The 16274-nt window shown below is 48.4% G+C and overlaps 2 protein-coding genes across 2 annotated transcripts in view; one reads left to right on the top strand and one right to left on the bottom strand.

The window, feature by feature from the left end:
- The window catches only part of ERICH6B (glutamate rich 6B), a 76458-nt gene extending 67736 nt beyond the window's left edge, over positions 1 to 8722 (bottom strand). The window contains exon 1 of the mRNA XM_044926992.1: positions 8675 to 8722. The gene's annotated coding sequence lies outside the window, so the exon portion shown is untranslated. The remainder of the gene's footprint in view (positions 1 to 8674) is intronic.
- CBY2 (chibby family member 2) overlaps positions 1 to 16274 on the top strand; it is a 138876-nt gene that overhangs the window by 73078 nt on the left and 49524 nt on the right. The gene's annotated exons all lie outside the window — the stretch shown is intronic.

Here is a 16274-nt window from a genome sequence, read left to right as displayed (position 1 = left end):
TTCATCCTCCTAAGCCTGCTGATCAACCAGTAAGTCCTCTCCATGCCATCTTCCAAAAAATGTCCTGAATCCATTCTTCCTTCCATCACCACTGTGATCACTCCTGTCTAATACACCATCTTCTACAGTGGCCTCCCTGTTTTGGCTCTTGCTTTCCAAGAATTCATTCTTCAGAGGTGATTGTTTTTAACACATAAATTAGATCATGTCTTTTTTTTTTTTTTGGTATTCCAATAAAACTTTATATATGAATGCAGGGCCATAGTTTGCCAATGCCTCAGCTGGGGAATTAGTCAATAAACTTATAGAGCTAATGAATGGTACATTATGTGTTCATTAAGATTTAGTAATGAATATATTGAAAAACATGAGAAAAGGTTTAGTAAAAAAAAAAAAGCAAGATACAAAAGCATATAAACAGGTATGATCATGGCTGTAAATAACACATAAAGTATATAATAGAAAGATTACAAAATAAATTACTAACTGTGGTTATGGGCTTCCCTGGCAGTTCAGCTGGTAAAGAATTGGCCTGCAATGGAGGAGACCCCAGTTCGATTCCTGGGTTGGGAAGATTCCCCTGGAGAAGAGTCAGGCTACCCACTCCAGTATTCTTGGGCTTCCCTGATGGCTCAGACTGTAAAGAATCTGTCAAGGCTATGGTTTTTCCTGTGGTCATGTATGGATGTGAGAGTTGGACTGTGAAGAAGGCTGAGCGCCGAAGAATTGATGCTTTTGAACTGTGGTGTTGGAGAAGACGCTTGAGAGTCCCTTGGACTGCAAGGAGATTCAACCAGTCCATTCTTAAGGAGATCAGCCTTGGGATTTCTTTGGAAGGAATGATGCTAAAGCTGAAACTCCAGTACTTTGGCCACCTCATGTGAAGAGTTGACTCATTGGAAAAGACTCTGATGCTGGGAGGGATTGGGGGCAGGAGGAGAAGGGGATGACAGAGGATGAGATGGCTGGATGGCATCACTGACTCGATGGACATGAGTCTGAGTGAACTCCGGGAGTCGGTGATGGACAGGGAGGCCTGGTGTGCTGCGGTTCATGGGGTTGCAAAGAGTTGGACACGACTGAGTGACTGAACTGAACTGAACTGAAACACACTGATATAGAAAATACATTGTGCAAACTAGGTATTGTAATCAGGGGTTTCCTGTATTCTAGGTTGTGTATATTCCTATACTGTTCAGCCAGGAATTGTATCTGCAGCTCTTGCTACCCAAGATATACAGAGACAACAGATAGTGACCTTATATGAACTCCTTTTTTCTTAGCAATATTAGCAGCACTGGTTTATCACATGTGATTATATTGAGTTGGTCTCAATGAGGCAACTCATTATTCCACTTGTTATTCTTCACAACAGGCAAGTCTTTCAACCTATTCCTTTTCTTTCATTAAGAAATCGACATAAACATATATAAAGAAACATTTCTACGACTACAGCATTAAACCCAAAGTGGGAATGCCATTGTCCAGCCTAGATTCGCTGATGTGTTTTCTCAGACAACACTAAATCCGGGAAGGGCCCGTGGTAAAGCAGCAATAGATGTGGAATTATTCAGCATCTCCAGCAAACGGCAGTGGGGATTAAACAGAGCTTTCTTTAATAAGATTAATTCTGAAACACTAAGAGCGGTTTGGCATATCCCCAAAGATACAAGGCATTTGTATCTATATAAGATTAAGGGAGCTTTCACACAAAGCAATTTTATTTTTCAGCATCAAAGAGATGCTTCCGAGGGGTGGCTGGAAGGAGGCACACTGCAGCAAACGCAGGCAGCACAAAAGCTTCTTTGTATGACAGACAGTTTGTTCAGCCAGGAATTGTATCTGCAGCTTTGCTACCCAGGATGTACCGAGTATTGTTCTTCGAATCACAGGATTACAGGGAAGGCAGGGCTGGGGGTTAGGAATCTGGTCGACAAACTCCCCAGACAGGTGGCTATGCAGTGATAACCTTGGATTTCCAGGAGTGGAGTTCAGTGCTTCTTGAGGCAGACTGTTGGACAGCGCTTATAAATAATAAATCATGACAATGATGCTGGTAATAACAATGATAAGAAAGATCACCACAATAAGTGGTGGAATTATTCAGCCACCATTTCTACGTGCCAGGCACTGCATTTAGCACGTAACAAATGACACAGACTTCTGCTGCGAAATCTTTCTCCCTCGGGCTTTCAACCAGCGCCCCTCCCCCGCCCCAGGTCTGTCATCTGATGATCCACAGTGGCTGCATATATTTGAAGATAGCTTTTATGTTCCTTTACCTTTTTTTTTTTTTTTGGTGCTAAACTTAGGTTTATTTTTGGAAGCTGATGCAGGCATTTATATGGATCAGTATTAAATTTCATCTTGCTGACTTTGCCTCCCGCTTCAAGGCTGCTCAAACATTTGTGAATCTGATTCTATCATCCCGTGCATTAACCAGACCTTATAACATTTGCTACTGAGAGGGATAAGCTTCCAAGGCTCCCTCCTATCCTTCTCCCTTTCTTCTTTGCTTCTTTCTTTCTGCAGACACTTACTGAGGACTTTCTATGTGCCAGACACTGTTGGGCACGGCGGCTGCAGTGTTGCAGAGGGCACACCTTGAGGGAGACCTTGAGAAAGCTTTGTGCTTAAGCCGGGAGACAGAAAAACAAATTATATACAGTGTGATTATGTTATGAATGAAAGAGGGGGAGGGGGATTTTAGCAGGAGTCGGAAGAGTAATTATCTGTCAGTGGGGAAACAGGGAGCTAGGAGGGTGCCAGGACCACCTCTGGCTTCTGGAGTGTGGGGTCCATTGGGGCCATGGGCCGTCCTGGTGTATTAATAACTCAACGCTAGCCAGAGCATATCTCAGGGCCGGGGACGGGGGACGGCGTTAGCTAACATAGGGAAGTGGAAAGAGAATTGAAAGAAATGGAAAGAGGATGGAGGTGGGGAGCACCTACTTCTGGAGTGTGTGCATGCCAAGTTGCTTCAGTCGCGGCTGACTCTTTGCAGCCTCACGGACTGTAGCCCACCAGGCTCCTCTGTCCATGGAATTCTCCAGGCAAGAATACTGGAGCAGATTGCCATGCCTTTCCCCAGGGGATCTTCTGGACCCAGGGATTGAAACTGCGTCTCCTGTATTGGCAGGTGGAACCTTTACCGCTGAGCCACCCCGGAAGCCCTGCTTACAGAGGGGGCTGGGCTTTTATGTCCAGTGTTACAGCCTTTGCTCTTCTCTGCTACTGCCTGCTCAGTGGGCTCCTCCCCGCTCTACTCCAGGCAGGCCTCCCCAAAGGATGAAGTTCAGCTGTCTTGGCTAGAGGGGCTAAGTTTCATATGGTGGACTAGAGAATCAGGGTGCATTTAAGTAATTGCTTTATTGATTTTAAACTTTTTATTTTATATTGGAGTATATAGTTGATTGGGGCTTCCCTGGTGGCCCAGACAGTAAAGAATCTACCTGCAATGCAGGTGACCTGGGTTCGATTTCTGGGTCGGGAAGATCCCCTGGGGAAGGAAATGGCAACCCACTCCAGTATTCTTGCCTGGAGAATTCCATGGACTGAGGAGCCTGGTGGGCTACAGTCCATGGGGTCGCAAAGAGTCAGACATGACTGGGTGACTAACACTTACTTAGTTGATTAACAATGTGTTAGTTTCAGCAAAGTGATTCAGTTCTATATATCCATGTATCTATTCGTTCTCAAATTCTTTTCTCATTTAGTTGTTACATAATATTGAGTGGAGTTCTTAGGAGCATTAATTTATCTGGCTGCTCCAGGTCTTAGTTGTGGCATGTGGGATCCAATTCCCTGACCTGGAATCAAACCTGGGGCTCCCTGCATTGGGAGTGTGGATTCTTAGCCATAGGACTATCAGGGACGTCCCCTTGGGGACATTTTAGATTTCAATTAGAAACTGGAGAGGGACAGAATGAGAGAGGAAGGTTGTCACATGTGACCTGAAAATGCCCAGTTAGTCGCTAGGAATGCTGATAAGACCAAGGGCAAAGGGAAACTTTTGTTAATGGCTGCTCGCAGGGTTTTTCCATGAGTAATTCTCTGGTCGTTTAGAGGCTAACCCCGATGTGAAGACTAGAACCTCAGGCATCCAGGCAGAGGGTCTTGTCTGCACATGTTGCAGACCCTGGGATGGTGCTGGGCACCTGCAGGGTGCTGTGTTAGGAATTTTGTAAGACAGAGAGTAGCTGACCTTGGTAGACCCATCATCCCAGGTTGGACATGCATCCTTGTTCAAAGAGGGATACCTCTGAGGCAGTGAGCTCCTCCAAGGGAAGAAACCTCTGTAGCCAAAAGGCGACAGGGTCCTGAGAACAAGTGGGTTCTGAATCTGTGCCAGCCGCCATCTAGGAGCTAGCTCTGCGCCCCTACCTGGGCCTCCTAGAATCCCCAAAGCCTGTAGAAAGCCTCTTGCACACACTGATTTGATTAGGGCTGCAGGACTCCACCTGTTGCTGAGGGTTCGGAAAATTATGACCTGGGTGAGGACTGCGGATGGTGTTTATTTTCTTGCATAGACTGACCATGAATGTGGTTGGAGTAGCCCCAGAGCCCTATGTGTGTGACCATAGCTGGGAACTAATGTAAAGCTGGGGCTTCCCTGGTGGCTCAGACAGTAAAGCATCTGCCTACAATGCAGGAGACCCAGATTCGATCCCTGGGTCAGGAGGATCCCCTGGAGAAGGGAATGGCTACCCACTCCAGTATTCTTGCCTGGAGAATTCCATGGACAGAGGAGCCTGGTGGGCTGAGTCCATGGGGTTGCAAAGAGTCGGACATAACTGAGCGATTAACACTTTCACTTTCAATGTAAAGCTAAAGTTGATCATACCCACTGGTGGAAGCAGGACTGGGGATCTTTGATGATTTGGAGCTGAGAGGCAGGCTCCGGACTTGGGGAGTGCTGCCTAAACACTCCTTTCTTCTGAAAGGCTAAGACATCAATCTAAGAGGGCACAGTGGACTTCCCTGGTGGTCCAGTGGTTAAGAATCTGCCTGCCAATGCAGGAGATGCGGGTTCAATCCCCGATCCAGGAAGATTCCACATGTCTCGGGACAACTAAACCCATGTGCTGCATCTCCTGAAGTCCGGGCGCCCTAGAGCCTGTGCTCCACAACAAGAGAAGCCACCGCAATGAGAAGCCTTTGCATTGCAGCTAGAGAGTAGCCCCCACTTGCCACAACTAGAGAAAGCCCACATGTAGCAACGATGATCCAGCAGAGCCAAAAATAAACACATAAATAAATAATTTGAAAAAGTAAATAAAAGAGCTCTGGTGCCTGGCTCCACATTTAGAGTTTGGAGGGATTACATATTAAAAATGAATAAACTCTGTTTTTAAACCAGCACCTCCTACTTTTGATGGGACAGGAAGAGCACAGGCAAACATTTCTAGAGTCAGAGATTGTGAGTCACATAAGGCTGAAGTCAAGAGGCCAGGTAAAGCCCTAAGGCAGGATGAGACCAGCCAGTCCTGGGTGGAAGACTAGTGGCTGAGATCATTGGTGGAGGACTGGAAGGGGTGAGGAACTAGCTGCGGAAGTCCTCCCTAGCAATAAAAATACATCAGCGAAGATGTGACGGCAGGGCTCCACTGTCTCATGGTTCAAGAAAGGCCTGGAGATTCAATAGGAAATAGAGATCTCCTTCCCAGAGGAGACTGGAGGGAAGTCTGGTTCTCGAACAGTCCTATGTATTTATTCAGAACTCTACCTGGAGGGCTCATATCTTTCTTGTCAGTCCTTCAGGTGCCCAGAAGGAGGCCCTGTTAACATTTGCATTGCAGGCAGAGTCTTTAACCATCTGAGCCACCAGGGAAACCTGTATTATTTATCATCAGGGAGTCAGTTCAGGAAGAGGCCAGGCCGTTGGGCTAGCCGTGGAGCAGCTGGTCAGATGGGCGCTGCAGGCCTCTCTCAGAGCCCAGGCCACAGGGCCGTGTGCGGGGCAGCCCTCCTGCCTGCTTCCTCCCTGCTCCTGTGTCCCAGTCTTTTCTTGGTCTCCTGCTCATAGTCCTGCTTTATTTTCTGGAGAACGCTGTATACACATTCAAGAACTCTTCACAGAGGGGGATTTCTCTGGGGGATTCCAGCCTTGCTTCTGGATTTTCTTATCACTGGAAAGGAAGTCTATTCATCCTTTAAAACTTAACTCAGAGTCGCCTCCTTGGTGAGGATGTGCAGACTCTTCTGGAAAAAAGTCTGTCCTCTTCCCCCCCCACAGCTCTCTCAGCCCTTCTTTTCTTGCTGTCTGCATGCTTGTTTGCATGTGGGCTTCCCAGGTGGCTCAGCAATAAAGAATCTGCCTGCCAACGCAGGAGACACAGGAGATGTGGGTTCAGTCCCTGGGTGGGGAGGGGCCCCTGGAGGAGGAAATGGCAACCCACTCCAGTATTCTTGCCTGGAAAATCCCATGGACAGAGGAGACAGAGGAGCCTGGCGGGTTACAGTTCATGGGGTCCCAAAGAGTAGGACCTCACTGAGTGACTGAGCAGTAGCTCAGAGCCTGCATGTGGCAGGATTTCAATTGGAGTCTGTGCACTGAATGGATGAGCCATATAAGAAGAAAGGTACACAGGAGACTGCTTATCAAGTTTCAGAATTTGGGGACTTCCCTGGTGGTCCAGTGGTTAAGTATCTGTCTTCCAATGCAGGGGCCTCCAGTTCGATCCCTGGTCATGGAACGAAGAACCCACGTGCCGTGGGGCAACTAGACCCGAGGGCTGCAACTAAGACCTGATGAAGCCAAAACTAACTATTTCTAATACAGTTTCTGATTTGGAATTTTCAGGTCCCCACCCACTTCGTTTTGTTTCATGTCATGGAGAAAAAACCCAAGATGGGTTGTGGGTGGGCTCAGACTGCAAAGATGCAGCTGATGAAGAGGATGGGACCCTTGGGTGTAGCTTAGGGGTTGCCAACCAAGGCTTGGAAGCCTTTGTTGTTGTCGTTCAGTTGCTCAGTCGTGTCCAACTCTTTGCAACACCATGGATTGCAGCATGCCAGGCCTCCCTGTCCTTCACCATCTCCCGGAGCTTGCTCAAACTCATGGCCATTGAGTCAGTGATGCCATCCAGCCATCTCATCCTCTGTCATCCCCTTCTCTTCCTGCCTTCAATCGTTCCCAGCATCCGGGTCTTGTCTAATGAGTCAGCTCTTCTCATTATGTGGCCAAAGTATTGGAGTTTCAGCATCAGTCTTTCCCAGGAATATTCAGGATTGATTTCCTTTAGAATTGACTGGTTTTATCTCCTTGCAATCCAAGGGACTCTCAAGAGTCTTTTCCAACACCACAGTTCAAAAGCATCGGTTCTTTGGTGCTCAGCCTTCTTTATGGTCCAACTCTCACATCCATACATGACTACTGGGAAAACCATAGCTTTGACTAAATGGGCCTTTGTTGGCAAAGTAATATCTCTGCTTTTGCACATCTCTGCTTTTTGGAAGCCTCAGCCGGAGCTAGCTGGAGCGCCAGGAGAAGTTTCATTTCTATAAAGAATCCGGGGTATTCTCTGGTGCTGTGCAAATACAAGGCTTTCTTGTTGCTGTTGTTACCATCTTCCATAGCTGTTTATAACCTCTCTGACTAACGGGCAGGATTCTTGGCTGATAGTGAATTCCATGTGTCTGGGCTGACTGGGATCCACGTGAAAAAGTGCCAGGGGACAAACACTGAAGTCAAAAAGTGAAAGTCACCCCCCCCTTAGACTGATCAGTGCCGTTTTCAGCAGTATAGACACCCAGTGCACTCATTATAACATAATTTCTTAAGGCCTTTTGTAAAGAAATAGAGTTTCCAGTGCATTCAGGTTTGAACTTTCAGAGAAGGTGACCTTGTGACGACAGGTAGAGGAGAGCCTGTGGAATACTAGCCCCAGCCACTCCGGGCCATCGCTCTGGAAGGCTAGGGCTGCTGTTTCTGTCCTATTTTATTTTTTTAATTAATTTACTTTTTTATTGAAGGATAATTGCTTTACAGAATTTTGTTTTCTGTCAAACCTCACCATGAATCAGCCATAGGTGTCCTATTTTAGAGGAGGGGACCCAGGGGTGGGGGAAGAAACACAGGGAAACTGAGTCATTTGCTTTGGGTCACAGGAGTTGATGTGTACTCAAGGCTGCAATTTGGGATATGGGGAATTCTTTTCCTGCTTAATTGACTGGTCCATGAAGGCTGAAAACAGTATAACACACCCAGCACTTTCCCCTGAACTCAGGGCCAGGGCTGTCTGGAGTGGGAGGGATCCAGCCCTCCTTTATTTGCAGAAGTATCTGACAGCATAGAGGATGCGATGGTTGGGTGACGTCACTGATTCAGTGGCCATGAACCTGGACAAAGTCCAGGATATAGTGAGGGACAAGGAAGCCTGGCCTGCTGCAGTCCAGCGACTTTGGGGGCGCAAAAAGTCGGATACGACTTAACAAGGGAACAGCGACGATTGACCGCACACCGCGGTTCACAAAGGGGAGAAGCACAGCATAGCTGGGAGGAGAAAGGCCAAGGGAGGGAGAGCAGAGAAAGGAAAAGGCACAAAGCTGTCAGCGCGCTGTCGCTTCTTCGTCCCCCACCCCTGGACTCTGCTCTCCACTCCCTGGCGGGGCTACACGGGGAGGAATCGGGTCTGTCTGAGCGCGCGGGACGGCGGATGCTCGCAGCTCTTACCCGAGCCGGGCGGCCGCGCGGGTCCCGCGCAGGATCCCGGCACCGGAGTGTGTTTGGTCCCGTTACCATGGTTACAGTGGCGCGCGCGCGCGCGCGCGCGCGCGCGCGCCGCCCCCCACCCCCCCCCTTCTCCCCGGCGCCCCTGGAAGCGGCGCTGGGGCTCCGGGAGTCAGGAACCTCTGGACCTGCTCTCCGCGTCTCTCTCCCACGCCTCCCCTGGCGAGGGAGATCTTGGGGCTCAACGGCAGGAGGTTTCCTTACGATCCGCGTCACGGTCACCTGCATCGGGTGTTCCCCGAAGTGGGAACTGGGGACCACAGGCTCCAGCACCTGGAGTCGCTGGCGCCTGCCAGGCCAGACTCCCGACCCACCCACCCAGGGCTCCCAGGCAGTGGAGGGGCGGCAAACACTGGGCAGAGTTTTATTTTGTTCTTTTATTTATTTAATGGTAGGTAATTTTTATAACCTCTATGAAAACCCTGGAGCATCCTTTCCCGGATCCTGGGCCCGATGCTGAGCTTGTGGGTGGGTGGTAGCTAAGATGGAGAGAGGCAGGGTCTGAGGCTCCCGGAGCTGAGACCCTTTAGCTGGTCAGGTGTGTGAGGCTGCAGGCTGGGCTGACAGGGTGGTGAGTGCACGAGGCATCCTGAGTGAACCCTCCAGGGCTGGCCCTCAGGACAGACACCCCTAGGCACGCTGGAGGGCTGCTCCTTTGCTCTCTCGGAGGCGGTACTGTTGGAGAGGGAGGGGGCAAAGGAGGAGATGGAGTCGTGGTGCCTGGACTTGGTCTGAGGTCAAGGGCAGGAGTGTGACAAGGAAGCTCACCTTCTCTGGCCGCTCTGAGTGGACTCTGGATGTGCATAGAGGCCCAAGAGGCCAGGTTGAAAGCCATTTATTTATTAAAATTTTATTCTCATTTAGAAAAAAAAAAGATTACTTATTTATTTAATTTTTTTGGCTGTGGTGGGTCTTTGTTGCTGCTTGCAGGCTTTCTCTAGGTCTGGCGATCCAGGCCTACTCCCCCATGTGGTGTGTGGGCTTCTTCTTGCCATGGCTTTTCTCTTGTTGCAGAGGACCGGCTCTAGAGCGCCAGCTCAGTAGTTGTGGCACACTGGGCTTACTTGCCCTCGTGGCATGTGGGATCTTCCCAAAGCAGGGATCGAACTGGCGTCCCTTGCGTTGCAAGGTGGATTCTCAACCACTGGACTACCTGGGAAGCCCTGAGATCTACTTCTGAGTAGGCATTTCTGGCCAGTTGTCCCAAGAGTCGGGAGAAAAGAACCCAGATCTTTGAGGTCCCGGTAATTTTCTGTGAAATCTTTTCCCATTTGGAGTAAATATTCCCTTTTGCTCCTCAATTCATATTCAGAATCTTTCATGCTTTTTCTCAAAGAGGGACCACCGGATTGTGTAAGCCCCACGTATCCACCAAACCTGAAGACTCCCGAGTACCCCCATGCATCTCAGGAGTGTTTCTTCATGTTGTCTCTTGGGGGCCGGTGCCAGGCTCTTGGGAAGGGGGTGGGAAAGACGGACAAAGAGGATCCAGGGGAAGAGGCTTGGGACACAGAGAACTTGGTTGGTTCTTGGTGGTTTTTCCTCTGTTCAGTGGTCCCATAGGAAGTAAGCAAGTGGAAGATGACCAGATGGCAGTTTCTGCCTCCCCCCAACCCTGCCCCCAATGTGGATGGAGAAGGTTGAAGACAGGCAGAGAGAGGCCAAGCCCATACTAGTACCAGGGGGCAACAGCAGGATTCTCAGTGAGTTGGGGAGGAGTGTAGGAAGGAAATAGAAAGACAGAGGATGCTACCAGCTCTCCAAGAAGCTTTTGTGTGTGTGTGTGGGTGTGTGTGTGTGTGTGGCATGTATTTGATTTACAGTGTTGTGCCAAAGAACTCTTATATTTGGTTCCCAAGAATCTCTTGAAATACAAAGGAAAAATTTGAGGCTAGGTTATTAAAACAATTTTTGCTATGTGTGTTTGTGGGGAACTGGCCAAAGTCTGTTTTTGAGATTTATATCTCTCAGTTATACTCTGGTACTGTCAAGAGTTGGCTTGGGGGAACTTTTGTAGCTCCCCCTTTGTTCAGTCACTCAGTCGTGTCTGACACCTTTTGACCCCATGGACTGCAGCATGCCTCACGTCCCTGTCCTTCACTGGCTCCCAGAGTTTGCTCAAACTCATGTGCATTGATTCAGTGATGCCATCCAACTGTCTCATCCTCTGTTCCCCCTTCTCCTCCTGCCCTCAATCTTTCCCAGCATCAGGGTCTTTTCCAATGAGTTGACTTTACATCAGGTGGCCATAGTATAGGAGCTTCAGCTTCAGCATGTCCTTCCAATTAATATTGAGGGTTGATTTCCTTTAGGATTAATTGGTTGGATCTTCTTTCAGTCCAGGGGACTCTCAAGAGTCTTCTCCAACACCACAGTTCAAAAGCATCAATTCTTCGGTGCTCAGCTTTCTTTATAGTCCAACTCTCACATCCATACATGACTATTGGAAAAACCATAACTTTGACTATACAGACCTTTATTGGCAAAGTGATGTCTTTGCTTTTTAATAAGCTGTCTAGGTTTGTCATAACTTTTATTCCAAGGAACAAGCATCTTTTAATTTCAAGCCTGCAGCCACCATCTGTAGTGATTTTCTAGACCAAGAAAATAAAGTCTGTCACTGTTTCCATTTTTTTCCCCTCTCCCTCTCTCCCCCCCACCCCCAATAATCTCCACCAACCTCACCTGAATTTAAGTCAAAAGTGTATGTGGTTTGCAAACACAGCTTCAAAACACAGCTTCTAGCACAGTGTGCCTAACAGTCCATAGCCGCTAAAATCCATGTCGTACAGAAATTTCAGTGTCTGTTCCCCAGTCTGATGCCAGGAACCTTGGATGCATCCTGGTAAGGCTGTCCACCAGGTGGTGCTGATGGGTTTTGTTTTTACTTTTTTTTTTTTTAATGCTGATTGATTCATTTCTTTGTTAGTATTGATATTTTACTGGATACCTGCTGCTGCTAAGTCACTTCAGTCGTGTCCAACTCTGTGCGACCCCATAGACGGCAGCCCACCAGGCTCCCCCGTCCCTGGAATTCTTCAGGCAAGAACACTGGAGTGGGTTGCCATTTCCTTCTCCAATGCATGAAAGGGAAAAGTGAAAGTGAAGTTGCTCAGTCGTGTCCAACTCTTCGCGACCCCATGGACTGCAGCCCACCAGGCTCCTCTGTCCATGGGATTTTCCAGACAAGAGTACTGGAGTGGGGTGCCATTGCCTTCTCCAGGATACCTGCTATGAGCTAGTATTGTGTTAGGAGGTACTGGGAATACAGACTGAACGAGACTAAGTCCCTGGTTCCAAGGAATTTTTAAAGGTTATGATTTTTATACTTTCAAAGACAAAACTCAACTGTGATGTAAGTTTCCCTTTTTATGTTGCAGGTATATACTCTTGATAGTTCTGCTACATTTCTGACATTCCCCGCCCCCACCGCCCCTGGCCCCGCCCCGTGCAGAATGGGTGTGGCTTGGAGGAACTATAGACACTGTTATTTGGCTGGGGACAGGATTAACTTATATGTGTCTGTGTTTCCTGTCTGAGAGCCACCATTCTTCCAGGAGAACACTACATTTTAACTTGGAGGATTCTAAACACCAGCTTATCATTCCAAGATCTCAGCTTGTGATTCATTTGCCCATTTGAGTAAATTAACAGCTTCTTTTTGGGAAAAAAAAAATTATTCATTTGTTTATTTTTGGCTGTGCTGCATCTTTGTTACTGCTTGGACTTTCCTCTAGTTGTGGCGAGGGGGGCTCCTCTCTAGTTTCGGGGTGCAGACTTCTCATTGCGGCGGCGTCTCTTGTTGCAGAGTGCGGGCTGTAAGCACGCAGCCTCCAGCAGCTGCAGCACGTGGCTCAGTCGTTGCGGCTCCCGGGCTCTGGCGCTCATGCTCAGTGGTTATGGCACACGGGCTTTGTTGCTCCTCGGCATGTGGGATCTTCCTGGACCAGGGAGGGAACCTATGTCTCCTGCATTGGCAGGAGGATTAATCTTTACCACTAAGCCACCAGGGAAGCCCCACAGCTCCTTTCAAAGAAAAATTCTGGTAGGTCGTTCGGATATCCTGGTCACCTGTCTCCAAATAAAGTGAGGTGGGCCTTGATCTGGGTCGACTTGATCAGACACTTTTGCTTTTCACAGCAAAATGTCTGCTACTTGACCATCTGCCCCAGAGAATAAGAACAACCAAAGAGTTCACGCTTGCCAAAGGTACATCTGAAGTCATAGTTGAGAGCGAGACTGGCAAAAGTCCGTGGGAACTGCCCATTCCTTCAGCTTTGTAAGCTCCATCTTTGCTCAAAGTTAGATTCCCAAAGGCAGCATCTTTGAGGACGTTTACTGCACTAACTTGGCTGCTTCTGCAAATGCCTTCACTTAGCCGTGATTGAAGATGTTGACTTTTATTGCGGACTGATATAAAAGTGGTCATAAAACAAATGTTTCTGTACTTTGGGCAGAAATAACTGTTACAGACCTCATTCGCTTTACCACACTATGTCCTTTACGTCAGAGTCCATGACAGTCCCAGACTCACCAGACCCTCTGCTTGTGTCGACCTTTCCACTTGTGTGTCCAGCAGGCGTATCCCGTTTCACAAGGTCAAGGCCAAACTCCCGTCCTCCCCCACGGTCTGCACCTCCCTCAGTCTTTGTCGGCTCTGCAAACAGCAGTTCCACCGCTCAGCCAAGCATCTCAGAACCATCCTGGCCATTTACTTTCTGCCTCACCTCCCGTGTAACCTGGTATGAAGTCCTGCCTTTGCCTTCAACACACATCCAGAGTCTGATCGTTTCTCACCACCTTCTGTTGTCTGGAAATTTCACAAACTTCTCTTTGTAAAAATGAATTGATTTTCGGCTGCTCCGGGTCTTCATTGCTGCTCGTGGGCTTTGTCTCGTTGCCTTGAGCAGGGGCTGCTCTCTAGTTGCGGTGCGTGGGCTTCTCATTGCGGTGGCTTCTCTTGTGGTGGAGCACGGGCTCTAGGGCTCTCGGGCTTCAGTAGTTTTGGCGCGTGGGCTCAGCAGTCGCAGCTCCCAGGTTCTAGAGCACAGTCTCAATAGTTGTGGTGCACAGGCTTAGTTGCTCTGTCATGTGGAATCTTCCTGGACCAGGGATCGAACTCGTGTCCCCTGCATTGGCAGGTGGATTCTTAACCACTGGACCACCAGGGAAGTCCCACACACCTCTTAACTGGTCTGTCTACTTCTGTGTTTTGTTCCCCTCCATCTACACTCGACACAGCATCCAGAATGAGCCTTTAAAATATTAGGTCATGGCTCTTCTCTGCCCAAAATCTTCTCAGGACTTCCTGTCTTGTCAGAAGGGGAAAAAAATCCCCCAAGCTCTCCAATTTTAGTCCCTCTCTTCCCAGCTCTGAGTCATGTCCTGACTTTCATCACGGGGCTCACCCTGGTTCCATGCGCTCCCATCGCAGGGTCTCTATCCGGAAGACTCTTCCCCAGAGAGCCATGAGACCCCTCCCTCTTCCCTTTCCTGTCTTTCCTCAAATGTCGCCTCCTCAGTGAGAGGTTTCCTGACCATCCTGTTAAAGCTGCGGGTCACTGTCTGAGCTCTCTGTCTCCTCTGTTCCAGTTTCATTTTTCTCCATAGCACTTATCACTGTCTGACACACTCTATATATATTGTGTGTGTGTGTATTTTAAGTTTTTGGCCATGCCTTGAAGCGTGTGGGATTTTAGTTCCCCGACCAGGGATTGAACCCATGCCCTGTGATTGGGAGCTCGGAGTCTTAACCACTGGACCGTCACCCAAGTCCCTCTAATGTGATGTTTATTGTCTGTCTCATTCAGCTGGACGATAAGCTTCCTGAGGGCAGGAATTTATATCTGTTTGCTCTTCTTTGTACACTTCTGTATCCCACTCGGTGAACACTGGCCTGGGATGTAGGACGTACTCAATAAGTACTTACTGAATGAATGATGAGTTTCTAGTAGAATTAGTGTCAGAGAAAAAGTATCTTTTGCATTTCCTTAAACAATATGATTGCTGCTACTCATTGTACTTTACTTTTCAGTTTTGCTCCCAGATTCAAAGTTGAATGTAAAGGGAGTTACCATGACTGTCTCACCTCTGGTCTCTGACTCAGTCATCCTCCCCCTCTACATGGGGTTTCAACGCCTTCACTTTTAACTTTTATTCAAACAACTTTGTCCGTATCTGTATCTGTGAGTATTCAAGGAACTTTTTGGCTTCCAGTAAATATTTGTCAAGTAAATGCGTGGTGTGCATTAATTCTTTTTGAAAGTAAGTGGGCTATAAGTACTGAATTATTGATGATCTCTGTTATGACTAAAAAGTGATGGGATAGAAAGAAGCAAGTGGTGGTCACGAGAGGACAGGCTGGTGAAGAAGGCATTGCAGGTGCCCCATGGCTGGGGTGCGTGTAGGATTTATCCTCCTGACTGGGACAGTGAGAGGCAGGAGGGGACTCATTTTCCTGGGACAGCTGGCATAAACTGAGACTGTCCTGGCAAACTAGGACAAATGATCACTTTAGCAATGGTTACTATTTATTGAAGTGTAAATATTTAGTATAGGCTCACGTTCAGAGAAGTAAGCGTAAGTGAAATGGGTTCCTTTGGCAGGATCAACAAAAGCCACCATGAGGCCACGTTCCTCGGTGTCAGAAAAGAGTGTGATGAACAGGCTGATTTTTGTTGCTATTGTACTTCTCTCCTCAACACTGACTTTGGTGGAGCAGTTTTAAAACCTGGGAAAGAGGATGCACCAAACGCCACAGGATACAAGGAGATGAAACAGAGGGTACCAAACCGAGCCACTCCCTGGGCCCTGGCCAAGCCCAGCTCCACTCAGTCTGCGGCTTGTCCACCCTGAAGCAGGACGGAGGTGAGCTGATGGCGAGACCCCTGCCTTCTGTCCCCCTTGGCTCCCCATACCCAGCTCCTGTCCTCTCCAGCCTCCCAGCCCCCAAGTCACTCATTCAGGGAATTCCTGAGGTTCCTGGTGTCAATAAGAGCACCCAGAGCCTAAGTGCGGATTTTGGAGATAACATTTTATTGCTTCCTGGCACCTGCCTGTCCCTCCTCGTGGAACCAAGAGAAATTCGGTTAACAGTTTGTTTTCCACAAAAATCAGACCAGGGACAGGTGATTGCAAGTGGATGCATGGAAAATCCATTTTAACACCTCTGTAGGTGTTACAGGGGGCTTCTCGGGGGCTCAGTGGTAAAGAATCCACCTGCCAATGCAAGAGACGTTGGTTCGATCCCTGGGTTGGGAAGGTCCACTGGGGAGAAAGAAATGGCAGTCCACTCCAGTATTCTTGCCTGGGGAGTCCCATGGACAGAGCAGCTACAGTCAATGGGGTCACAAAAGAGCCAGACACAACTGAGCGACTAAACACCATCACACCACACACCAGGAGTTATGGTTCAAGGGAACACTCTCCAGTTGCTAAGGGCACCTATCCTTTGTCAAGCTAGACATCACCTTCTTCCTGTTTCAGAGAATCCAGGCCCTGGGGGCCTTAGTTGAGTAAGACCTCCACGGGTCCCATTTAGCAC

The sequence above is a fragment of the Bubalus bubalis genome, chromosome 13 (genome assembly GCF_019923935.1).
Source record: "Bubalus bubalis isolate 160015118507 breed Murrah chromosome 13, NDDB_SH_1, whole genome shotgun sequence".
Taxonomy (NCBI): domain Eukaryota; kingdom Metazoa; phylum Chordata; class Mammalia; order Artiodactyla; family Bovidae; genus Bubalus; species Bubalus bubalis.
This window is presented reverse-complemented; position numbering and strand designations above follow the sequence as displayed.